The sequence below is a fragment of the Saccopteryx leptura genome, chromosome 6 (assembly GCF_036850995.1).
Source record: "Saccopteryx leptura isolate mSacLep1 chromosome 6, mSacLep1_pri_phased_curated, whole genome shotgun sequence".
NCBI classification, from domain to species: domain Eukaryota; kingdom Metazoa; phylum Chordata; class Mammalia; order Chiroptera; family Emballonuridae; genus Saccopteryx; species Saccopteryx leptura.
Genome location: NC_089508.1, coordinates 86,537,394 through 86,564,462, shown reverse-complemented (window position 1 = coordinate 86,564,462; position 27,069 = coordinate 86,537,394). Strand labels below are relative to the sequence as shown.

Genomic DNA, 27,069 nt, shown 5'->3' with positions numbered 1-27,069 from the left:
GAGAGAAGAAAGAAAAGAGAGAGAAACATTGATCTGTTGTTCTACTTATTTATACATTCACTGGTTTATTCTTACATGTGCCCTGGTCAGGAATCGAACCCACAACCTTGGGGTATATGCATTGGGATAACACTCTAACCAGCTGAGCTAACTGGCCAAGGCCCTGCTGCCATTCTAGATCAACCACTTCAAATTTAGTCTATTTACTTTAATCTTTCTCATCTGCATAGCTTTTTATTCATAAATGTTTATTCATTTTGTTACTTAATATTAAAACACAAGCATCTTCCCACATGGATGCATGGCCTCTATTCCCATAATCATAAATAGCAATGGAGTTTCCTACCCAGTGACTCTTCCCAGGCATAGCAGTCATTCCCCTCTGTGGGATATTTAGTGTTTCCCAATTTACTCTTAAGCATTTGATTTTTTTCCATATTTTGGGCTAATTTTCCTCAGAATATATTCCCACAAGTTAAATTATTACATCAAAGTCTATAAATATTTTTATGGCTCCTTATATTATATTACCACAGTGCTCTCCCAAAAAGGAGGTACTACCAATTTATAAAGTATTGTCAACAGAATATGAGAATATCCCTTTTACAACACCCTTACCAGCATTAGGTTTTATAAAAACAATTTGTATGTTTTCCTTGCTAATTTAAAAGGCTTTTAGAATAATTTCTATTTTATTTTGAATGTCTTTGATGAGCGGGTCAGTCAAATATTTTTCCATGTGCTTACTTATTAGTTTTAATTTCTTTTTAGTGTATTGCCTGTTCATACCCTTGGAATTTTGGTGTTTCTATTATAAACTTGTATGAACATTTTCCATAATAAAGGTGTCAGGCCATTGAGTGTCACCTATCCTGAAAATATTTCCCCATGTTGTCTGACTTTGAATTCTGAATATTATTATAGTATTTTGTTAACATAAGTTTTCAATATTTATGTAGTCAGATTTGTTGCTATTACTCTCCTTTGTGATTTCTTCTCATCCTTCTAAGCTTACAAAATTGTTGTCCCTTCAGAAATACTACCAACATTTGGATATTTCTTTTTGTTTTTCTATTTTTAAAATTAATTCTGTTATCCATATGCTTTGTGTTTCAGTGCATGTAAGATACTTAACTAATTATCCCACCAGAATTTGTTAAGTAACTCTGTCCTTTCCATATATTTCATCCCTTCAACAAATATTTAAGTGCCCCATATATAGCCAAACCTGCTCTGAACACCAAGGCACAGCAGGAAATAATAAAAAAAAAAACCATACATTGTGTACCTTGCTTTACCTGCACATCAATTTCTGGACTCCTTTTCTTGCACTCATGCAGGAATCTTACCTTTCCAACACAGGAGCAGTTTCATTTCTTGAAGTGAATTCTTATTTATTTACTTTATTGGGACAGAGGACCTACATTCCCAGCTCCCTGAATACATCATCACCCTGTACACAGACCTGTACACAAAGGATCAAATCAAGATTAAGAGTTGTGCATGAAATTAGAACCAAAATGAGGCTAACATCCTATCCTTCCACCTCTATGAGAAGGATGGTCTTGCCACTCTGTCATTTTATGCAGTTCTAGCAACTGGCTCAGGCCCCCTTCTTCCGGCGTGAGCGGCGTGAGCAGTGTGCGTGCGTGCGTGCATGTGAGCACGGCCCCGGGGAGCCTCTGACACTTGCTTCTCTGACATTTGCTTTTTTTTCCCTTCTTTTTGGCTGAACCAAGTCCACTTTGGATTGACACAGATTTTTCTTTGGAAATGTTAATGTGCTTAATAGGATCATGGTTGGATCTTAGTGTCCTGGAAATTGTATTATCTTTGAAGTGACTTTGTGTCACCCTGTCTTAATTTATTATGTGTGACTAAAGTTTATCCTTAAAAGGATAATCTTACCTCCTTTAATTCCAGATTCCTCTAGCTCCCAAATATAAACAGCACTACGTGGCTGGGTTGTTTTATTTACATTGACATTGTTATATCTCATCGCTTTGTGATGAGAGGAAGTAAGTAGCCTGGAAATTTTCTGTATTTAAAAAAAGATATTTTTGCCTGCCCTGTGATGGCACAGTGGATAAAGCTTTGACCTGGAATGTTGAGGTCCTGATTTGGAACCCCAGGTTTGGCCCAGTTAAGGCTCATACGAGAAGCAACTACTACAAGTTGAAACTTCCTGCTTCTCCTCTCTCCCTTTTTTCTCTCTTTCTCCTCTTTCTAAAATCAATAAAAAAATCTCTTAATAAAATATATTTTTGTAAATTTCTCATGTGAATATTTAATATGCCATGTATTTTATAGAGTTCATACATGTCTAAATAAATCCAATTACTCAACATTCTTAATTATACTCTTTTCTGTCCTTATTCATGTTATGTTTAAATTATCATGTCCTGATATCTATATGTTAAAATCTACCAATATCTGCCAGTAAGTATCTACCAACCTACACTTATCTACCAATAAGTGTCTGCCAATCTCTTTTATTTGTTACTGTTTTCATTTCAGCATTTTGATGCTATGCTGGTAAACATGGCCCAGAGTACAAAATTTTCATTGTAACTGTTATGAATTGGCTGCTAAGTAAAAATTGACAATTTATATTTTCTTTCATATTTCTCTTATTAGTGTTGCACTCTCAACCTGTTGTTTTGTGTTTGGCAAATCTTTGCTCATCCTTTTCTTTTTAACATTTCTGTATCTTTCTGATGGTTTGCCTGACTCGTACAGTGGTGTCTAGAATATCTCATACAGAGATATTCTGGTGATTCCTATTTATTATCCCACATTTACCCAAGACCTGCAAGAGGTTGAACAGACAAATCAGTGCACCTGGCACTGATTTATTTGAAGCTTTGTGCAGTCTTGGCAATACAGCCACCACTGCGTCTGCCATAGGGCATGCTCTCTGGTGGGTCAGCACATGTCTCAACTTTTGAAAGCACCCTAGCTTTAAATGCCAGGAATTATCCAACTTGGCTCAAAGGAGAATACACGTCTTAATGCTCCATTAGTAATTAATGAAGGAAGCAAACACAGTTTCCTTTATGGAAGGCCTGCCAAGGCTCTGTTTACCTCTGTGCACCAGTGCCATTAACATGAATGCAGCACTTGTTAGGAAGCAACAGATGTTTAGCACCAGGCAGATACAGTATAACACAGGCTCTTTAAAAACTACATTTTATGACACGCAGTCAAGAAACACTCACTGAAGTAGGAACTGTGGGAGACATGCAGAAGAAACAAATGTCCTACACTGTCCAGGACCTTGAATTTTATAGACAAAGAAAAAAACTATATCTAGAAAAAAATTTGATAATTATAATAAATTGATAAGCTCATTATCAATTATATATCAGAAACTCATACAGTTGAGTGTATAACTAAATGCTTGTTATCTGATTCATTGTACTATTTAGATTTGCTGAAGCCAAGTCAACCAAGTTGTTGTGATGCTATAGATGGTGTTTGGTCCATTTGTCTCAGTCTCAACCAAACACATTTTTAAATCATTAATTTTTTTGTAAGTCTAAACAATATATTATATATTGAGCATATATCAAGACACGGACTATGTGTCAGAGGGTAAATGATGAGTCAGCTTAATGTGGGCATTGCTCTCCGTGTTCAGTCTAGAAGATATACACAAAGAAACAAACGCTTAAAATGCAGAGTTGTGACACACTTATAATGTAACTGGGATACAGCAGGATGTCACAGATACGTAGAGGAGAAACATCTTACCCAGATCTAAGACATGGAGGGTTTCCTGCAAGAAGCAACCTGCCGATGATTATAGTAGGTGCCTTAGAAGATACACCGCCGTAAATGTGAAAGACGTGGTTCCTGCTCTCTGGTTGATTCTTTCTTCTCATTGGATATTTAAGAATAACAGAATAAGCCAATGGTATGTGATATGACATACTCTCTGATACAATTCATTATGGCAGACTGTAACTGATGTACAGATTCAAGAAACAAGGAACCTGCCAGGGAGACTTCCATGCATGAAGTGACACTTGAGTTGCATCATGAAAGACAGGATCCATGCTTACAGGTAGCAAAGGAAAAATTACAACTGAGGGCACAGAGGTTGGCATGAGCACGGAATGTCTGAGCACCGGCGATGAGCATGGCTGGAGCAGGGGAGGAGCTCAGTGGGCGGGTAGAAGGCCAACGCCAAGCAGAAAAGATGGATTTATATAGTGATAAAGAGCAATCGAAGCTCCCTGAGCAGGAGAGTGATGTAGTAATTGGATATTTTATGTAGCACATTAACTTAGCAACAGTTTAAAGCCTCTGTTCCCACTTAAGGGTGCACATCAGGATGACTTGTGGAGTTTTTCTTTTTAAATCCCCATGCTCCTGCTCCGAAACCAATGTCTTCAAATCTTCTTCTGGAAATCACTATGCAAATGTAGGTTGGAGGAAAGTTAGGAATGCCTGCTAAGAGGCTACTAGTGAAACTTGGGGGTAAAGAGACAAGGATTAGGGGTAGGGTAGTCACAACATGAGTAAAAATATTAGAGATTTCAAACAGTGCACAAGGGAGAAATGAGTCGAGCGACCCTGAGGTCTCTCCCAGGTCTCTCTGATTTGGGCAAATAATGCCATTGGTAAAGGCAGAACTTTTCACTACAGGTTTATAATTACAGTATGTTAGGCAATTCATTAATTCTACCCTGTGATGGTGCTTTATTTCTGTTTCTATCACAGCCATAGCACTCCACAAATGTTGCTAGAATAAACAGAAAATATTTAATTCTTGCCAAATAAGTTTTAAGCCCCGTTCTGTTTATATAAATTTGCTTTATATAATAAAATTGGTACCAGGCAGCTGTTTATTTCTAAGCTCCAGATAGCAAATTACTAGTGGGTTTTCTTTGCACTGTTCTGGCAATAACGTGCCAGTCAGTTGTCACGTTCAGAGGCAATGCAGGAAAAGGAGGGAGGGAGGGGACGGAGACCTGGGTGGGTCTGATCTCGGTTAGGGCCCTTAAATCTCTTGCTTGGACTATGTTGGAACACTTCCTAGAAATCTGCTGAGACTCTTTTCTACATCTTGGGGTTTTTCTTCAACAGCTTTCAGCTCCTTCCTGTGTTCCTATCCCCTGCTTTGTGCCTGGATTCTCCCTCCTCTGCATGACAATTCATCTGAGTGATTGAACTTGCTTCCAGTTAGCCACCTGGTCAACCTCAGCTCCAGGCTTGCCTGCTCACGGAGCCTTCAGATCTCAGCGTGGCAGCTCCCAGCGAGCTCCCGGGGACAGCCCGTGGGGCTCAGTACTTCCAGCACTCCTCTATTCAGAAAAGGGCATTAACTTTTCTGGTCAATTAAAAACTCCTTTTAGTTTCAAATCTACCTTTTTTCGTTAACCTTATTGCCTTTGAAGATCAGTTTTCAATATTTAATAAAAGAAAATATGAAATTGAATACATACTGACCCCAAAAATTTTACCTGGCTCTAAACAATTGTGGGCTTTTTGTTGTACCGGTTGGGATTTTTAGTTGTTTAGTTGTAGACTAAATCTCTGATATAAAATCTTATCTTGATGTCATTCGTTTCTCCTAAATAAAGCTTCCAATTCAAGAATGAACATCTCACTTATTTCTTTACTGGAGAGCAGGGTTTTCCATATAGTGTGCAGACTACTGACACATCCCCTTAAACAACAACATTCATGTACTTAAAACCACATTAAAGAAAATTGTGTTGCTATGATTTTTAGGTAAATAAACAGCAGCTTTGGAATATGACTTTACCTCTTCTTAATAGAGTTATAACAGTGTGTTCTCACAGAGCATTAAAATGCACACAGTGATACAACCATATTAAATGATCCCAGCTGCTATAGCTTTTATAGTTCTATGTCTCTTCCCCCTTCGTAAGTTATTAGTACTAGTCATCCCAAATCTTTTCCACAATAAAGTACAGCACAGACATAAATAAATTGAGAGCGCAAGTCTCGTCTTCTAATTTGCTTTACTGAATGCATCATTCTTGCGCGGGTCTTGTCATAATGCAGATTCTGAGTCAGCAGGTGAGGCTGGGGCCTGAGACTCTGCATTTCTAACAAGCTCCTGGGTGATGCTTCTGCTGTTGGTTCATGAACTACACTTTCAGTAGCAAGGGGCTGGAAAATGGAGAGCCAGGCTTACTTGTATCATATATAAAACAAGATCAAACTAGCTCTGAGAGAGAAATTGCGGTGACCATGTGGGTTCACAGTTTGTGACATCCCAGTGCAGCTGCTGAGAGGCTTTTTAAAACTACCACACACCTGTCAGAATGGCTATTATCAACAAGACAAGTAATAATACATGTTGGAGAGGTTGTAGAGAAAAAGGAACCCTCATTCACTGCTGGTGGGAATGCAACCTGGTAAATCCACAATGGAAAACAGTATGGAGATTCCTCAGAAACTTAAGAATAGAATTACCATACGACCCAGCAATCCTTCTACTGGGTATCTACCCCCAAACACTCAAAAACACTGGTATGCAAAGACACATGCACCCCATGTTCACTGCAGCATTACTCACAGTGGCCAAGACATGGAAACAACCAAAGGTCCCTCGATAGCGGATTGGATAAATAAGATGTGGTACATATATTCAATGGAATACTACTCAGCCGTAAGAAATAATGATATAGTGACATTTATGATAACATGGGTAGATCTTGAGAATGTCATGCTAAGTGGAATAAGTCAGAAAAAATTAAAAACAGTATGATTTCATTCACACGTGGGATATATATATAAAACAGAAAGCAAGAAATGAACAAACAAGACAAACAAAAGCTCATAAACACGGACGACAAAACAATATGGTGGTTACCAGAAAGAAGGGGGGTGGGGGACAGTGATGGATAAAGGTGGTCAAATACAATGCACTATACCAATGGTTAAAACCTACATAATTTTATTAACTAATGTGACCCCCAATTACTTTAATAAGTAAATAAAAAGAAAGCTTATGCAAAAAGTCAATACCACTTGAGGTTTCAGATAAGGGAGCTATCACTACAGTTGAAGTCCTTTTATTTAAAGTTTTACTTAAAGAGGCACTCCCTCACATTTTGCAAAAAAAAAGGATCCCATATACCTGTCTCATTCAAACTAATTCTGTGGGAATTGGAGGTAAATACATGCCTCATGAAGGTGAGTGCTCACAGTACAAGGGATGTTCTTTATGATGGGTGATACAAGAGCCCCTTCCAGCTAGGGTTGGTGGAGACATTTTTGATAGAAGTTAAGGTTGTTTAGGAATGAAAAAAATAAATGGGGCCAGCACCACTTCCCTCCTTTTTGTAATACTGTGGTTTCCAAAGTTTTAAAGTACTTTTATAACCTTATTAAAAATACTTCAGCCCTGGCCAGTGGTGCAGTGGATAGAGAATTGTCTGTCACCGGTTCAAGACTGGGGTCACCGGCTTGATGTCAAGATAGCCGGCTGAATCTCAAGGGTGCTGGCTAGATCCCAAGGTTGCATTTGAACCCCAGTCAGGGCACGTATGAGAAGCAATTAATGGATGCACAACTATGTGGAACAACAATTTGATGCTTCTCTCTCTCTCTCTCTTCCTCTCTCTCAAAAATAAAAATGTGTCAATGAGGTCAACAGGACAAGAATTACTACTCACGGTTTTAAGTGGGAAGTGAACCCTGGGATTGCATTACTTGTCTAAAGCTACTCAGCAGCTTGGTGAGACCCGGATCCCAGCTGTTTCCCTTGCACTGTTTCCCTTGCACCACGGCACCAGGGGAGCCGAGGGAACCCATCTAGGCCCTCTGCAGTGGGCTCCCATCTTCCAGCCATCAGGTGAGCTACCTCCAGAGCGATGTTGGCAGAATGGGCTGTCAGAGTGCTAGGGGCCCCTCATATTTCCTAGTCACTCAGAAGGCTCACAGTGTCAGTGACGTTCCCGGGCACGGTGGGATGGGAACGACGCAGCGATGGAGCCAGCCGTGGTCCTTGCCCCTGTGGCTCCTTCATGTCTCCGGGCCAGCCTCATACCAGGTTTAGATCATTGATTTTCAACTTTTTCATCTCATGACACAGATAACCTACTGACTAAAACTCTGCAGCACACCAAAAAATAAATTATATTTTTTGCCGATCTGACAAAAAACAAATACAATTTTGATTCATTCACACCAGACAGCTATTGTTAGGTTGGCTGCTGTCATTTTTTTTATTTGACAAATTAAGGGAACAGGGGTTAGTGCCCCTGACAAAATAGTCAGGTATTGCGTGTTTTAAACATTCTTGCGGCACACGGGCTGAAAATCGCTGGTTTCGAGCATCCAGACACAACCCCTGCCCTGCAGACTCTGCCTCACAGGCCGGTGAGCCCAGGACACGCTCACAGCCAGTGGTCTCATCCGCACCCCACCCTGCCCTTGGCCCCGCCGGGGCTGCCCAGGGAACCATGCAGCTGGGCATCAGGGCTGGGCAATAAAGGAGAATTGTGGCAGGGCAGCCCGGTGCCAGGGAGCCAGTCACCCACCTCATAAAGAGGGAGTTCCGTGAGGAGCGTCTGGCAGGGAGTGGGCACACTCGCCTGAATGCCAGCCATTCAGCTGAAGGGAAGGGATCCAGCAGCTTTCACTTATGTTACCACAAACAGCCGCCGCTAAAAATACACTGTGGTCTGGGCCTTCGTTCCCCAGCACGGTGATACATCATTTAGAAAGCAGTGGCCAGTTTCTCTTTTGTTAGTGGTCTGGAGACTGAAGCGCTCAGAGAGGCTGTTCTAACCGAGACTGCCAGCCTTGGGGCTTCTCCCCAAAGTCCTGACAGCAGACAGCGGAGGGCACGAGGGGAGAGCACCTGAGGGAACCGGACAGAGTGGGGAGCCGCGGGGGGCAGGGGTGTGTGCCCTCTGCCTCAGAGGCCGCAGAGCAGGGACGGGACAGGAGGGGGGTAGGCAGGACGCGGGCAGCCTGCAGCGCCTGGGTGGACACGAGGGGACTGTGAGAAACCCCAAGTCCCAGGAAATCCTGACAGCCTGACTGAAAAAGGGTCTGCTTGGCTCCAAAAGTTTTGTTTTTTCTCTACGGCTTGAGGCAGACACACTTCTACAAGTGCAATCGATTTTCAAAAATCGAAGGACTAATCTGCCACCGGCTGCACAATCCATGCCTCGGCCGCTTCTCAGTGCAGCGTGCAGTGTCCCCGTGCGTTACAGTCTGCCCTGGGGCACAGAGGCAGGGAGAGACCAACAAACTAGCCCTTCCCGGGGGGAGGCGGGGACACCAGGGAGAAATGACCATCATTAAGTGTGGGACGTAAAAGTTTCAGATGGCTCGTATCCGTGTGTCTGCTTCTGTCATCCTGAGTCATTTGAACAAACTTAAAAAGGAGAAATAAAAACAATGCAGGGTAGTTTCTGTCTGTGCCTACCCTCCAAATCAACTCTGTGATTAAGACCCTTCCTGACATGATTTCTGATGAGAAATGAGGGTCCCAAAATCCAAACATGGTTATGAAAAGCAACCAGTTTCCATTCACTGAAGACCCACAGATGAGGCATAACCTTCCAGACACAGACTCCCTTAGAGCTTCCTGTTGGTAAGGGCCTGGATTCCGGTCTGCATTCCGCCGCACATCTGATAACATCACAGTCTCCTTGCACCTCAATTTCCTTCTCTTTAACTTGGAGATGGTATGCTTGTGGGAGAATCGGATAAGATTATATGTAAAATGCTCAGCTCAGTGCCTGGGACATATGTAGTAAGCACTCCATAAATGTTAGCTGCTTTTATTACCCAATTAGCTTTTCCTAACAGTACAATTAACAGAGCCCAAATGAACGATCTCATGTATTTTAATTCTGGGGCTCACAGTCCCGTGTTTGGGGCAGTGAGCAACAGGCTCACACTAGTTGAGCTTTTTATGAGCAGTGGTGCCTCCTTCTCAATGTAAAATAAAATAATCAGATCAATATTTGGACTCATCTTACTCATTTGTTTTGGGGCAGGCAGCCCCCATCCTCACCCAGGTGGCATAATCCCTCTCTCAAGGGCCTGCCGTCCAGAGACAGGGCACAAAACACATCCATGTGAACACACATGTGACGTCTGTGCCAGTTCAGTGGAAGAGACCAGGAGTGCTGTGGGGACAGAGAAATACGTGTCCTAGAGTGAGAAAGTGAGCATATGGTCGCTGATAATTAGAGATGGATGTTACAGCCTCAACTCCCCTCCTCCCTAGTAACAGAATGTAGTGGAAGCTGTTTAGCATGGTGAGGACTTGTGTTGCAATATCCACATTCTCCAAACCCATGACAAGTGACCCCAAAGCACACAGCATTTGGTAATGGAGAAAAACAAAGGCATGATTCTATCTATGCTGAATTGGCTTATTCATTGATTTGCCCCAGGTCAGCGGGCTGGTCCAGATGGTTTGCGAGGGCCAGCCTCAGGTTCCGAGTGCAGCTTGGCCCCTCACAGGGACTTTCCCGCGTGGCCTGCACCATCAGCAAACGCACCACGCTTTGCTGGCCCTGTCCTATAAGTGCAGGAGAGATCTGAATTGAGTTGAGCCCGCTGGCAGAGAAGCAAAATAAAACTCATTGTTCAGATATTTTGTCTTGAAAGGCATTTGTTTTCATTCCTTCTCTTTCTTCTGCTTCCCCCCTCATACGAGGATCTGAAAAACTCAGGCTCCTTCGGGACCAGAGGCAGCATTATCATCATCGACTCGGAGGCACGCAAACAGTGAAGGCAGAGGCTCAGAGTGGAGGAACTGCATTTGTACTTTCCCATCTACATATGGTCCCAATTTAGGATCACAAGCAGAGTTGTTTATTTTAGAAAAAGCTTTTTAGTTCATTTTTAAGGTATTTTGCTTAGGCATTGCTTGCTTTTTCAAAAGAAGAAAATGTGTATTTTCCCCCCCAAAGTGGTGTTTGTTTTGGCTGTTTACTCATTTGCAAAAGTTCACATTTTATTCTGTGAATTTAACTAATTTTTCTGCAGCCACCACAAACCCAGCCCCTCCGCAACACATCCACACAAAACCCTGAATTAAAATAAAATACATTAATTTGAAAATGAGGTGTTGTTAGGACGGCTGTGAATTTTGTAGGTTTTGAAAAAGTCATTTTAATAGGTAATTTGCAACAGCACTTTCAGCCCCTTCATATAACTTTATTTGCTGCCCGAAATGAAACCTCCACTTGGCAGTTTGTATGGGGGCCAAGTCTGCTTTTGTACTGAGGTTAAGGACCATTTGGAGACTTTTAAAAACTTGATTCTATGATTCTTGCTGAAATGACGACTTACATGGAAGTTAGAGTAGAGCTTAAGCTGAGGTATCAACTACTGTTGAAAAAATAATTGGCCCTGGCCAGTGGTGCAGTGGACAGTGTCGTCCGGAGTGCCACGGTCACCGGCCCGAGCCTGAGGGTGCTGTTTGATCCCAAGGGCACTGGCTCGACCCCCACCGTGGCCGGTTCAGGCCCAGTCAGGGCACATATGAAAAGCAATCAATGGTAAAACTAAGAGGAACAACGAGTTGATGCTTCATAATGAAACGCAAAATTTTGGTGGTGGGAGTGGGGTGGGATTAGGTGAGGACATGGACAAAACTGTGAAAAAGTCAAGTTTTAGGCTTGAGCCTGTGTCCACAGCCTGTGCCCCACAGCTGCTCTCAGAGACATGACAAGTCCCATGTGTCTTTCCTCGGGGTACAGTTTCTCCTGACCTGATCCTGAAAACCAACATGTGTACTCTGCTCCTGTAACTTTCATGTGCACTTTAGAGAACTTCTAGAATAATTATTTTATTTTTAAATTTTGTTTTGAAATTACAGATCACATTCCATATCCTTTTGTATTTGTTTCTGGTGCATGGCATCGTGGTTAGACAATCATATGCTGTACACAGTGTGAAGTAATTATTTAACTACTTCAAGTAGGGACTTCACTAAGAGGAGCTCCAAGCCCCCTGTGAGCCAGCTAAAGCGATAGCAGCAGCACTCTCCCTCCCGGGAGCATGCCCGCACCTCTCCCTCCTCCCGCCCTGGGTCCCCCAACCCAGGCAGGGTTTCCTTGCCTCTCTGTTTCTCCTAAGCTCTAAGGGTCCCCAGGAGACTTGCAACCAGGGGAGCAACAGGCAGTGGCAGCTCGTCCAGGGCTCACCCCCAGAACCTGTGTCCCAGATCCCCTTTTCTCTGAATTTTCTCCTGCATGGCCAATAAATACTTGTTGACTTGCTGTAAAGAGAGAGAGAGAGAAAGAGAAGCAAGATGTGATATGTCAAGTTCTCAGGTCAGGAGAAGGGACAAGGGCAATGATGACCCTGGGAGGCAGTCAGAGACCAACGTAAGCAAGCAGGACAACAGAGCCCCAACGAGAGCCAAGTAAATGCTGAGAGGCTCATAACTGGTGAACAAGTATTCAAAGAGATAGCTTCCAACACAGAAGAAAATAATAAAGGTGACCTGCAGAGGCCTAGGAAACTGGGACAGAATGAACGGGTGAGGGGATAGATGACATCGACACCAAGACACCACGACCATAGAGGCGATCCTCTGCTCAGACCCAAGCTCTCCGGTGTCTCTGTGACGGCTGAATTTCCCCAGCCAGCCAGGCTTTCCAGGGGAGTAGGTCACCGGGAACACAAACTGAGGGGGAGGTGTGACTAAGGGGCAGCGGCGGCCATGACGGGCCCCTTGGGAGAGTGGAGAAGGGAGGTGGCCGCGCCTGGCAGAGCTGTGCCAGCCTACAGCCCCCTTCTATTGGCTGGCTTGGTAGCAAGTTTTCTTGCTGAGGTGCTGCACCGGCGAGGGGCCAGCACCCTGGCCCGTACTGGGGCTACGTGGCTCGGGAATGCAATGACTTCACGAGTCCGTTCCACTTGAAGACAAGGAGACCGGACTAGGGTCAGGGATGGCCTGTGGGCCTGCGTTAATCACCGACCCCCTATTTCCCTTCTTCCCTCCAAAGCTGCTGTAAATAAGTGTGTCTTTTATAAATAGCTAGCATAAACATTTGTTTTGGACAAACAGTGGCCTCCCTGTAGGACATTCTTTTTCTGTTTCTGAGTTTCTGGCAGTTATTGCCTTTTTTCTTTCTTCTTCTTTTTAATTGCAGCCTTGGGAAGGGAGGAAAGGTGGTGTTTGTGGAGGGGGGGGGGGGATTTTGCACAGACGGAAGATGAAATCCTCTGCAAACTTCTGGTATAGCTTTTCTGGCCTGTTGTTTTTCATCTCACCCAAATATTCTCAAATACTTCCTTTTGTATCCATGTCATCTCTGCCTGGGATTTTTTTGTTTTGTTTTGTTGTTAATGGCTTCAACGTCCCCCACCTGCCACCAGAATCTTAACTAGAGCGACTGATGAGAAGCAATGGTGGTCTGAGTGAATTTCACAGCCTCTCTTTCCTTGCTGGAACATACAGAGGCACTGTCCAATAAAAATACAGTGTGGGCTCAGCACGGGGAATACAGTCAATAATGTTGTAATAACTATGTATGGTGGCAGACAGGTACTGGAAACATCAGGGGGCTCACTTTTTCATAAGTTATATCAATCTCTAAGCACTATGCTGCACATCTGAGACTAATATATATAATACTGAATGTCAACTGTTGTTGAAAAATCATTTTAAAAAATTAAAAAACAAATCAATAAATAACCAAAAAATATTCTATAATGTAAACCACACAGGTAATTTTTTTAATTTATAATTTTTCAATTAATATTATATATTATATTAGTTTACATATATATGACATATAATATATGACATATAATATATTAGTTTCACGTATATATATACCCAAGTGATTAGACATTATATAACTTACTAAGTGATCATCCTGATAAGCCTCGTACCCATCTGACAACATACGTAGTTATTAGAATATTGACTGTGTTTCCTATGCTGTACGACTATTTCTAACTACCAGTTTGGACTTCCTAATCCCGTCCTCTTTTCTCCCATCGCTTCCCCCAACCCTCCTCCCGTCTGGCAACCGCTACGATGTTCTCTGTGCCTCTGAGTCTGTTCTGTTCTGCTTGCTCATCTGTTTTGTTTTTTAGACTCAACTGTTTACAGATATGATTTATTAATGTTTTATTGTTCATATTTTTATCTTCTTCTTCTTAAAGAAGACTCTAACATATCATGTAGTACTGGTTTGGTGGTGATGAACTCATTTAGCTTTTTCTTGGCTGGGAAGTTCTTCATATGTCCTTCAATTCTACATGACAGCTTCGCTGGATAGAGTAATCTCGATTGTAGATCCTTGCTTTTTATCACTTTGAATATTTTTTGCCAATCCCTTCTGGCCAACAAAGTTTCTGTTGAGAAATCAGCTGACAGTTTTATGAGAGCTCCCTGGTAGGTAACTAACTGCTTTGTTCTTGCTACTTTTAAGATTCCCCCTTTGTCTCTAACCTTTTGCATTTTAACTATGATGTGTGTCTTGGTGTGGGTCTCTTTGTTCATCTTGTTTGGGACTCTGCATCTCCTGAACTTGTATGTCTATTTCCTTCACCAGGCTACGGAAGTTTCCCATCATTATTTTTTCAAATAAGTTTTTTCAGTTTCTTGCTCTCTTCTCCTTAAGCACCCCTTAATGTGAACGTTGGTGCGCTTGAAGTTGTTCCAGAGACTCCTTACACTATCCTCATTTTTTTTTTTTTTGGATTTTTTTTCTTTTTGTTGTTCTGATAAGGTGTTTTTTGCTTTCTTATATTCCAAATCGCTGTTTAGATTCTCAGCCTCACCCGCTGTCCTGATGATCCCCTGTAAATTATTTTTCATTTCAGTTAGTGTCCCCGTCATTTCTGACTGGTTCTTTTTTATGGTCTCCAGGTCTTTTTTATGCGGTGGAAGTTCTGAGTTCATCTACTCTTCCCCTCAGCTCATTGAGCATCCTGGAACCAGTGCGTTGAGCTCTGCATCTGTGGAGGGCTTGTCTCCGTTTTGTTTAGTTCTTTTTCTGAAGTTGTGTTCTGTCCTTTCATCTAGGACATGTTTCTTTGTCTCCTCCTCATATTGGCAGCTTCCTGTGTTTGTTTCTGTGACGTCCTTCTCGAGCCGCTATGTCTCCCAGGCTTGCTACAGGGGCCTAATGTAGCAGATGTCCTGGAGGGCACCGGCCCCGCTCACCCAAGCTGGGCACGCCGGCTGCCCCATCCTGTGTGGGCTGTGTACACCCGCCTGTGCAGCTGAGCCTTGACTGCTGGTGGCACATCAATGGGAGAGATGTACGCTCAGGCCGATCTGCTGTGAGGACCGGCTGTGACTGCGTGGGGGTCAGCTGTGCCGGGGCCCACCCCCCAGAGCAGGACTCACTTCTATGGGGCTCCGGTGCCCACTGAGTCTTCCCCTTGAGCCACACAGGTCACTTTAAATAGTCTAGTAACTTCATTTCAAATATATATATTTTTAAAGCAGATAAAATTAAATTTAAGAATGCTTAAATTTATTCCAATATATTTGAATTATTCTAACTTCAACATGCAATCAATATTGAAAAGTGAATGAGCAGATATTTTAAATTCTTTTTTTGTATGGTCTTCACACCCTGAGGTGTAGTGGATACTTAGAGCACATCAGCCACATGCCAGGGTTCAGCGCCACGTGGGGCCGGCCTTCGGACGGGACAGCTCGGGACCGAGAGGACTGGCTGGCGGGCCGGAGTGCAGGCTCTGCGGGCCTGCTGCTGGAGCCTGAGGCTAGCTCCGTCATACCAGCTGCATGATATCGTCCCTACGAGGATATGAGTGATGCCAATCGTAAGGGGTTGGTATGAAGACAGAATAAAATAAAATAGTCCTTGGAAGGGCTTTTTGCTTGGTTTTGGCAAGCACTGAGTGGCCGTCATTTTACAACGCGTGAGCTCCATGCTTACGCGATCCTGGACAAGCTGTCTGACCTCTTTGAATATTAGTTTCCTTCTCTGTAAAACGGGGTGATAATAATACTTCATTGAGAAGATTAACTGGTACAAACATAGCACTTAATAAATGTTCGTTTCTTTCCCCTTGGATTCAGGTGTCAATAAACAGAGAAATAGCCAAAGGGCAGCAGAGCAGGAACAGAGGTAAACGGGCCAGACAGCTGGCACACGGGAGGGTCGTGAGGTAACTATGCCGCAGGCAGGCACCCAGGCGGGTCCAGCCTGCCTCAGGCAGCGTGAGGAAAGCCCCGAGGTGTGTTTCTCTAGTAGCACCTTCACCAGCAGCGATACAACAAGCAGGCAGGCCCACCGTTTCGCAGGCTGAGGGAGGGTGTTGCAGCATCTTGTGTGATATAGCCCCACATATGCCTAATTCAACAGACATCCACTCTGTCTTTTCAAGCCACAGCAATGGCTTGACTTCCTTGGTGCTAAGAGGAAGAAAAACAAATAAACTATTTGTTGATTATATAATTCACAATCTCTGATGGTAATGGCCTTGACTGCTTTTTCTACTCAGAGGTTTGTTTTTTCATATTTAATGGCTTGTACAAGATTTTGAGAAGGCAAACGTAAAAATCTTAATTGAAACCATATCCTAAATATCCCTCAGCCCCTCTGAATATTTGTTTACTTTTTTTTTTACGACTGATTTGTTAAGAGGTTTGGAATTACAGAGGAAGAGTTTGTAAGGATGTTTGAAATCGATGATTCAAATAGGGAGGGACGCGTGAGTGAGGGGATTGCTTATGACATCAAAAGTCACCGGCCACTCCTCAAACCAGCAGGGACCCTTCGTGCTGCACTCCATGGAGGTGCTGTAAACCCTCTGGGGGTTTTAATGCCCTTTCATGCTATAACGTGCCAGAAGGCTCATTTCTGAATGAGAGGAAAACTTCCACGGAAAACAAGATGGAACGCAGAGAAGGTTCAGCCGTTTCTCCTACTGATGGAGAGGGAAATTTTGGTAAGACACAAAACAGTGCTTGGATTTACCTAAAGGGACTTAGGATCTCACAGATCTGATTCCTCACTTCTCCACAGGAATCCAATAAAACTAAATGTGAAAATAAAAAAACAAAACAAAGCAAACATAGCAAAACACCCTCCACTAAACTAGAGTTAGCTCTGTCTCCATGTTATCCTCCAGAAAGTGACAGACTCCCAGCTTCCTTTGTTGTTAAACAATGTGATTGTTTAAATAAACAGAGCTGAGTAAAGATGGCATCTTACCAAAATGGAAACAAAGCACACACCTTGAGAACATGCATAGCAACTATTTATGTTATTGGAACTGTTTCAGCGGTGTTAGGCACATGGTAGGGAAATGTGGCCCTGATGAATGAACTGCACTTTTAATTTGTTTCAAAGCAGAGATACGAGATTTAAAGGACTTGGGGTAAGTAGGAGGGGACATAACCACAAAAATATTACTTAAACCAAAAAGCTTTTCATTCAGGAACCCCAAAGGGTCTTACTCATTGGATATTCCTTCCCCACATGACAGAGGAAGGAGAGTGACTATGAGAGGAAGAAGATTTTTGAGACCAAAGTTGAAGACACAGATGGAGGCTGGGCTCCCTTAGGCATCACTGGCCCAGACCAGAGTTGGGAAAGATGACTACTATTAGCCATTAATATGTATTTAACCTCATCACCTCAATTCAAGTATTGCTTCCTAACCTCTCTGTGTCCCATCCAGTGTTTCGTACATGGAGCGGATATGCAATGCATTTGTTGGTAGAATGGCCTCCATTCTGGACAACTGGAGATAACTACATGGTTCTCGGCAGGACACTTGTTATTTATACAAATAGAAGACTCCAGCGGAACACTCATGACTAGGACTTTTGCTATTATCATTCTTATAGGTGGATTTACAGCAAAGTGAATGAAGCCTAAGATTCAGGGCCCCTCATTTGCATAGACCACTTCCAAGGCTCTGGACCTAATTTTGTGTTTGTAATTTTGTATTCTTCTTCTGCAAGAGGGTTTCTGAATTGCCTAAGCTTCAGGCCTCACAAAACTTGGACCTGCTCTGGGCTGTTCTGTTCTGAAAAGCCATCCATAAATGCAGCCTTGGGTTTTTCATCTGTCATTATTTTAACACCTACTCATCCAAAGCAAATATGAATCAACTAGCTCGGTAACCATGGACAAGGTAGGCTTGTGTCTCCTCGCTTCTGGAAATGAAAGGCGACTGGCTACGATTCCTCGGGTCCCAGAAGAGGGGGATGTGGGAAAGTCAGGGACCATCCGAACCCAGCCCTCGTCCTGAGCTCACCACCAACAGCTGGTGTGTGACCTTCGGTGAGGAACCTCACGTCTGGGGACCACAATCTTCTCTAGGCAATGAGACAGGCAGGCAAGGCAACCTTTCAAGTGCCGTCTTGTCTGTGATTCTAACACCCTGATCTGTGCACTGTGCCACATCTCCCACCCACTCCCACCAGGTGCTCACACTAGCTCTAGGGAGCGTTCGGTGCAATATTCTGGCAAGTGTCAGACTTCTAAGTCAATGTTCTTCCTGTTAGATCACATTGCAGAGATATGCCAAAAAAAATTAATAAATAAGGCTGACGTCATTGGTTTTGATGGCACTGTTGTCACGGCACTGTGGTGTGCAGCAACGCTGTAGGACACCCACGTGGCAGCTGGTGAGGGTGTAGCTCCTCTACCACCAGCGGCGCCGGGGCTGGAGCTGCAGCTGACGAGCCGTCTGCAGGGACAGGCCAGGTTCCCCTCGTGCCTCCACTCAGGACCGGGTCTCCTCTGCTCCACGACTGTGCTGCCCATTGCTGATGGTGAGATGATGATGAGATGTCCCTGGGGCACTGGACAAAGGATTCTAAGCAGCAACTCTCCAGAGCTACCAACTTTAAGTCCCTGGAGAGTCTGAGGCAAGGAATCTTCCATTCTAGAAGCTTTCTAAGTGATTCTGATGATCAGGTCAGACGATCGCTGTTCTACGTGGCTGTTTCCATCCTCACAGTCAGAGGCACTATCGCACTTGAAACAGTCTGTCCGGGGGCCCCAACTCCTCTGGCCGCAGAGTAAACCAGGGTCATGTTGGCCGGGCCAGTGAGAAGCAGAGTACAGCCCTACCACAAAAGACCACCTATTGTAGGATCCCCTTTACATGAAATGTCCAGAGTAGGCAGATGCACTGAGACAGAAGCAGACTGGCTCTGTCAGGGCCTCGGGAAGGGGAAGTGGGGGTGCAGTGAGTGGGTAGAGATGGGGACGGTGATGGCTAAGGGGAATGGGGTGCTTTTGGGGGATGATAAAATGTTCTCAAATTGATTGTGGTGATGTGAATATAATAAAGAACATTAAATTGTGCTCTTTAAGTGTGCAGTATGTGTACTATATTTCACTGAAATGATAAATATTTTTTTAAAACCAGCCTTAACCTGCCCTCCCTCCACCCCTACACACACCATGCCAACCTGTGAACATTCACAGATGCCCAACTAGTAATGTCCTATATGTTTGGGTGGCACTCAGCCTCCATCACCTCTCTCACCTTATGACCCCTAATACTCTTTCCCAGACCTCCCAGTACAGAGAAACCAATTCACCCGGGCTGGTGGCACCACCTGGTGGCCATTCTGGGAAATTCTTGATGAGATACTTGCACTATCTCCTCCTCCTCTTCTCTTCCAAGCAGTGGACCTCACGCACAAGCCATTCTCTCCTTTTATCTTCTTCCAACTTTAGGGTTCAGTGAAGTTCTAGTTTAGGTAACCTCCAATTTATACACAAGCATTTCCTTCCACTTCTTCCCCTAAGTCTGGCCCAGGGTCTCCCTCTACTGCTGCAGAAAGCTTAATTAAAGCTTCAGTTATAAGTTTGCTATGAAAAAGAAAAGTAGCAAATCACAAAGTGGGTAGAAACCATTAGAGCTGCTAAAAAGTCCACCCATCTCATTAACAAGTAATTCAGAGAATCACAAAAGCAAATACTGTAGAATAAAACAGATGGAAAGATGGTCAGTTTTCTTGGTAATCAAAACAACGAGATGCCATTTTCACCTGTTAAATAAAAAGACTTCTTAAAAGGTGATACTTATAGTTAGCAGGAGAGACAGGATTCATACGAACAGATGAAGAAAGAGCAGCTGCATCAGTCCAACATTTACAGAAAGCAAAGCAACGTCCTGCAGGAAATCATGGAGCCTAAAACGTTCGTGGAGCTTGACCCGCTTTTTCTCTTTCATACACAGATGTACCCTAGAGAACCTGTCAGGAGTCTTCACAAAAATTTATGTACAAATATGTTCCCTGAAGCAATGTTTATGATGGAGACAAAAATGGAAAAGTTCTTAATGTCCAACATTTGGAGGAATGCTTAACTGTGGCATAAATAGATAATTTAGAAAAATTTAAAAAAAAAACAACACACAGATAATTGCCTATAATGCAGTTACTAAAAACCACAGTGATTTTCTATGATCTATGAAAAAGCTCTTGATATAATATAAGGTATAAAAATCCAGGTAAAAATATTTACGGTACGATTTTAAAACCTACATATATACACAGAAAACGACGCTGGAAGGAAAGGCACCAAGTGTGGAAAGTGGGTATCTCCAGGTGGTAAGATTGTAAACCATTTATTTTTCAAGTCACCCATATGGTCTTTATTACTTTATAGTACGAAAAAATACTATAAACATAAACAATCCACACCGCCTATAGTCTTTTTAGAGGTAACCTCAAATTTCCTTCTGCATGTGCAGAGGTAGAAAAAAAGCCTGCAGAGTAGTGCTTTTCCACAGGGGGGCGATGTTGATACACAGAGGACCTGTGACTATCTGGGGACATCTCCAGTTGTCCCAAATGGGGGCATTCTCCTGGTATCCGCCAGCGATGCCGCCCCGCAACAGAGTTCTCTGGCTCATTGTCAAGAGTGCTGAGAGTGAACACCCTGCTCTAGAGTCAAACACACGATTGGAATCCAGATCCTGTCCCCCCCAGCTGTCAATCCTGGCCCTCAACTTCCCTTGTAAAAGGGAATCCTCCCACAGCATTTCTGAGGACAAAATAAACCACACATACAGTATCTGACACACAGTATTTACAAAATAAACATTAGTGCCTTTCCCCTAGAACCATATTTAAAGAAAGATTATTATTCATTTTTGTGAGTTTAAAAAATTTTTTTAATTGATTTTAGAGAGATAAAAATTTGTTGTTCCACTTATTTATACACTTATTGGTTGATTCTTGTATGTGCCCTGACCAGGGATTGAACCAACAACCTTGGCGTATCGGGAAAAGTCTATAACCAACTGAGTTACCCAGACAGGACTAGGGGTTTTGTTATTACAAAATTGTGCTTTCTAACCTTTTCATTACATCTCGATTACTCATTTCAAAATTAATCTTGGAGTCTAGTAAGCTTTGATGTGTTCTCCCCAGATTCTAGAACTTTAATATTCAGGTTGATACGGTGACTAGATGAATTGGGGCCTGCAGTAGTGATAACCCAAAATCACGGAGGCCAATGTTCTAAGTACTGGGCTAACCCGGGTGAAAAGCTCATCTGTCCCGACATGACCCCAGTGGGTCCAGCCTGCAGTTGGAGGCTGGGCCTGAACAGGGGCACAGGGAGCCAGAAGACATAAGCACCGGTGGCGTGTGTGCATCTCTCACTAGTGACCAAAGCTACAGGGGAATGATTCGGGGCTCATCCACCCGGTTGGGTTTCCCACACTTCCCCCTTCACGGAATGATTCAAGCTCTATTTATAAATCTGCTCAGAGCAATTTATAATATAATGACCTAAAGAGAGCAAAACTCTAGAACCCAGCTACCCTCATTCCTAACTGCTTCCACGTGAGAATGGTACTGGGTCTGCCTTGGAGCGGTGGGACATCGCACAGTGGGGTCTCGCTCTTCTGCCTGAGCTGGAGAGAGGCTGGCGGCCATTCGCGCACTGTCCTCAGAGCTGTGACTGAGGGAGTGGGAGGCGACCTGACTTGTCTTGGGGGTGGACGAACGCACCGGCGCACAGCCGTGGAGCGAGCGAGCTGGGAGCCAGCTGACCACTCTCTCCAGCAGGCACATCTTGCCTGTCCACAGCCCAGACCCATAGGCACCAAAACTGCCTATAAAAAGCCAGAGGCACTTACCAGGCTCCAGTGTGCTGTATACAGACCTTGTTAAATGAGAGTCGACTGCCAAAAACTCTCCTCACTGACCATGCAATCAAAAAAAAAAATGATCTTTTGATATTAGCATAACGCATCATTTACTGTCAGAATAACTCACTCCTCTTTTCCGCCCTTCCCTTCAGAAACATTTTCAGACAACAACGCCTGCACAGTTGCCATATTTTTGCACACTCCAGCGACCAAGGACTATTCCGTCTGGACAAACTGAACAAATGCTCCCTCCCATTATTTGCAGAAGGATTTTTTTTTTTTTTTTAAGAGAAAGGAAAGAAAGCAAAGGACAAGGAAAGAGACCTGCTAGTTCAGTTCAGGAGACGGGCATCTTTGGTGGTTTATGGCAAAGCAACTCCTCCCAGCAAGCCCGTCCATTCCTGCTGCTTGGGAGGAAAATGTGTCACCACATCTTGTCAAAACCGTGCAGGGCTTGGTGACGCAGGTCTGACGGGCTATGTACCAGAAAGATGGCATCAGGAAGGTCCGCGAGCCTCTGCAGGGCAGGCCAGTTGCCTGCACTGTCACTTCAGCCACAGTCTCGGGTCTCATGCAAAGAAAAACTCTGACAGGCTCCTTGTGTGGTGGTGGGGGGAGGGGGTCCCGGCGGGGGGGGGGGGTCCCAGCACCAGGAACCACGAACCTGCTGCGAGTCCCCATTGGAAAAGCCATCACTGTGGTCATTTTGGAGCCTGGGTGAGTGTCACTCTGCCTTGGTCAGGCCAAATACTAGTGGACAACTTTTCCTGCTGCACGTGCTGTCACCACCAACTTTAATACCCGAGTATAGTCCACAGAGCTGTCTGGTCCTCTGAGAACTTACAACCAGACAAGTCCATGTGAACAGCCACCTTACGTCTCTGACATCTGCAAATGCTGAGCAACTGGAGCAATGCCCACCCCCACCCTCCAAGATCCCAGCAGCAGTGGCGTCAAATGGGAGTGTATTGACCAACACAGAAATAAGTACGCAGAGCACCCTGCCACCCACACCTCCACCGCCACCACTGCCGCCATCCAGGGCCTCTGGGTCTGGGGCAGCCTTTCAGCCTGCAAGGGGAGACAGGCAGTGCAGGCGAGGTGGCAGGCTGTGGGAGCTAGCGGCTCCCCTGACAGCGCTAGGACCCTCAATAATACAGACCATGTGCTCTGTCCCCAGGCGCTTGTAAGTAGAGAAACCTGATGACATCTTTCAAAGTTTCCAGCCTTCCTCGCTGCTGCAGCCCCGCCCCATAGCCATCCGCACTCAACACTTCCTGGCTCAAAAGTATATTTCTTCCCACTTCTTCCTGCCTGAGCGTGAGTCCCCACCATCCATGTCCTACCTGTCCTCAGGGAAGTCCAGCTCAAGTTCAACTGACCTATGATGTCTTTGCTGGGGGCCAGTGTCCTCTCCACCCCCACCCCCACCCCCACCCCCGACTCTGTTAGCCGTGACCGCCTGGCCCACATCCGCGGCAGTGCCCCAGCACACCCCCGAGACGCACTGCAGTATTTATGGCCCTTTCCCTCTAGACCTACATCGAGCTTCGGCTTCCTTAAACAAGGGCTGCGAGTCCCAGTCCCAGTGAGAGGAAACAGGCCCCACGACTCCCTCCGCAGCTCCCGGGAGAGCAACAGGCGTCACACCCACTGCGCTGACCCACATCACCGAGGGTGCGTGCAGCCTGTCACCCCTGCTCTCCCGTGTGGTGTCACTCACAGGCCCGGTCGCCTCGGGACCAGAGCCCAATGGGTGTGGGGAAGCAGGGGAAACAGCAGTGTCATCGTGCTCTGTCCCTGATTTTTTATGAAATTGCTTCATTCCTCACAGGTGTAAAGAAGACAATGCCAGCCTGACCCGTGGTGGCGCAGTGGATAAAGCGTCCACCTGGAAATGCTGAGGTCACTGGTTCTAATCCCTGGGCTTTCCTGGTCAAGGCACATATGGGAGTTGATGCTTCCAGCTCCTCCCCCTTCTCTCTCTCTGTCTCTCTCTCCTCTCTTTCTCTCTCTCTCCTCTAAAGAAAGAAGACAATGCCTGGCTCTTACCTCGCTTAAAAAGACTCTATGTCAATAAGTGAAACGCATGTCTGTTGGTTGTAAACTACACCAGCATCACAGGTCCTGGCACATAGTAGGCACTCAGTAATTACTTCCCAAATAAATAAAAATGGAAACATGTTAGACGGTGTTTTGATAGGACACCTGCGTTGGGGGGAGTGTGCTGATCACCAGCCAGCCTGTGGACAGCCTGCTCGCGCGCCCCTGAGACACCGTTTCCAATTCCTCTGCTCACCTGTGCCACTCGACATCGCTACATCCACAGAGCATGCTTCCCCCTTGGCCTGGCCACTGACTAACTAGTCTTCTTGACTTTAAAGATGCTTCTATCACCTATTTTGTGCCAAAAGGCAACACTTCTATAGCCACAAGAACAAGCAATGGAACAGGGCATGCGGAGTTTGGAAGGTTGCTCTTCACCAGAACGCTCAGGAGCAGCCACCCTCGCTCTAGGCACCTGTTCCTAACACCTAAGTCAACACTGATGGGGAGGAGAGCATGTCCAAGGACCAGGAGGGAAATTAGTTCCTCTAAAGTTAAACATGCAACCGCTGGGGAGTTTCCCGCGGCCAAGCCTGGGAGGACAGAGGCGCAGGGAGCATAGGCTATGACAGTGCAGTACGACAACCTCCCAGCCACGCAGCCATTTATACCTGGAAACACATGCGGTCAGGTGAGAAAAATCCATGACCCAGAAGACTGATGCTTCACGTTCGTGTAATGTTTTAGATCAGGGGTCCCCAAACTACGGCCCGCGGGCCACATGTGGCCCCCTGAGGACATTTATCCGGCCCCCGCCGCACTTCCAGAAGGGGCACCTCTTTCATTGGTGGTCAGTGAAAGGAGCATAGTTCCCATTGAAATACTGGTCAGTTTGTTGATTTAAATTTACTTGTTCTTTATTTTAAATATTGTATTTCTTCCCATTTTGTTTTTTTACTTTAAAATAAGATATGTGCAGTGTGCATAGGGATTTGTTCATAGTTTTTTTTTATAGTCCAGCCCTCCAACAGTCTGAGGGACAGTGAACTGGCCCCCTATGTAAAAAGTTTGGGGACCCCTGTTTTAGATAGTCCCAAACACTTTTTTGTACAGGGTGGGGCAAAAGTAGATTTACAGTTGCTTGTATGGAAAATACTACAATCATTAATAAATAATAATATAAGAATAAATTCCGTCTTGTGTACTCACTACTGCAAACTGACTTTTGACTCACCTTGTATATGATTTGGCTACCATATCACCTCTGTGGGACAGACTGGACAGTTTAACTCCATTTTCAGGTTGGGAATATAAACACCCTAGAGCAGTGGTCCCCACCCAACCCCCGGGACGCGGATCAGTACCGGTCCATGGGCCATTTGGTACCAGACCGCAGAGAAAGAATAACTAACTTCCATTTTTTCCATTTTATTTATATTTAAGTCTGAACGATGTTTTATTTTTAAAAAATGATCAGATTCCCTCTGTTACATCCATCTAAGACTTACTCTTGACGCTTCTCTCGGTCACGTGATACATTTATCTGTCCCACCCTAAAGGCCGGTCCGTGAAAATATTTTCTGACGTTAAACCGGTCCGTGGCCCAAGAAAGGTTGGGGACCACTGCACTAGAGTGTCAGGGACTTGCTCAGGGCCACACGGCAGGTCTGAGCCAGGACTAGAACACCTGAGCTGCCTGCCTCTGTGCTCGCCCACAGCTACACAGCGACCTCCTCACCCAGCTCCTGCCCCAGCTCCTGCCCCAGTCACAGGGCACACCACGGGCAAAGCGCACACTTAGTTCTACTGGTGGGGCTGAGCTGCGGTCTGCTAAGCCCTTCCAGCCTGTCCCTTACCTTTCTTTATGAACCGTGGTGCCCAAGGTATTTGCAGTAATTTGTTCCAAGAGGGCAGTGTATCAAAAAAATTGCTTCCTAGAGCTCCTTCATGTCCCTGAAACACCATCTGCCCAAATGCACATGCAGTTGACCATGACTCCTGCCACCATTATAGCCTCTCAGCTAAGCATCACAGGATCACACAAGTCTACGGGGATAGGGGACAGCCGGTCAGATGGATGCGTTCCATCCGGACGCAGCTGTGTGCCAGCTAACTCGAAAACCTCAGGCTGTGTGAGGTGAACAACTTAAAATGTAAAAAAAAAAAAAAAAAAAGAAAGCCATTGTTGTAAAGGTTACATCCAATGAGACAGAGCACCGGAAAGTATTTTTGCAAACCATAAAATATTACATAAAATTTAGTCACCACTATCCCACTTCCTACATGTGTGTGACCCACTTTGTTGTCTGTGGAAAGTCATTCACTGTGGCTTCCCTAGTGACTCAGCACATGTCCTGCTGCCTCCCCCTTTCTCCAGGTGGCAGGTCTCAGGTGACACAAACAAGGTCCCAGCTTGAACCTACTCTGGACTTCAGATAGGACAGCGCGCCTGGGAGGACCCTGCCGGAAGCCTGTCTGCAGGAGGAACTGCAACGCCTCCTGGGGGAAGCTCCCACTGAAGGAGAGAGGAGTCCAGAGGAGGAGCCCAGGGCAGGCGTGAATCATACCTGCTGAGGCCGTGGGGAGGGAGGGATGCCGGATGCTTAGGTTTATCTCCGGGTCCAACCGTTCACGGGACCCCTACGCAAAGCACAAGATGAGGATGGAGGGGGTGTGGAAACAGAGAGAAATAAGGTGGAAAGCTCCATTTTCCTAAAAACGCTCTAGGATTTAGGGGCACAAGGCCCACTGAGGGGCTTCCCTCTCCCCCCACCACCACCACTTTACACAGAATTCCCTGGGGCCGCAACAGCTTGGTAGCAGGAGGACACTGGTACCCGGCTAGGCACAGTGTAAGAGCGGGATAGGGGAACTGCCCCACGGGAGCCGACCGACTCATGACATTCAGGATCACACGTGGGGCATGTTCTGGGGTCCCCAGAA

The 27,069-nt window shown here is 45.0% G+C and overlaps 1 protein-coding gene across 2 annotated transcripts in view; it reads right to left on the bottom strand.

The window, feature by feature from the left end:
• Positions 1-27,069, bottom strand: part of SCG5 (secretogranin V) — a 57,499-nt gene that overhangs the window by 17,156 nt on the left and 13,274 nt on the right. The window lies entirely within an intron of this gene.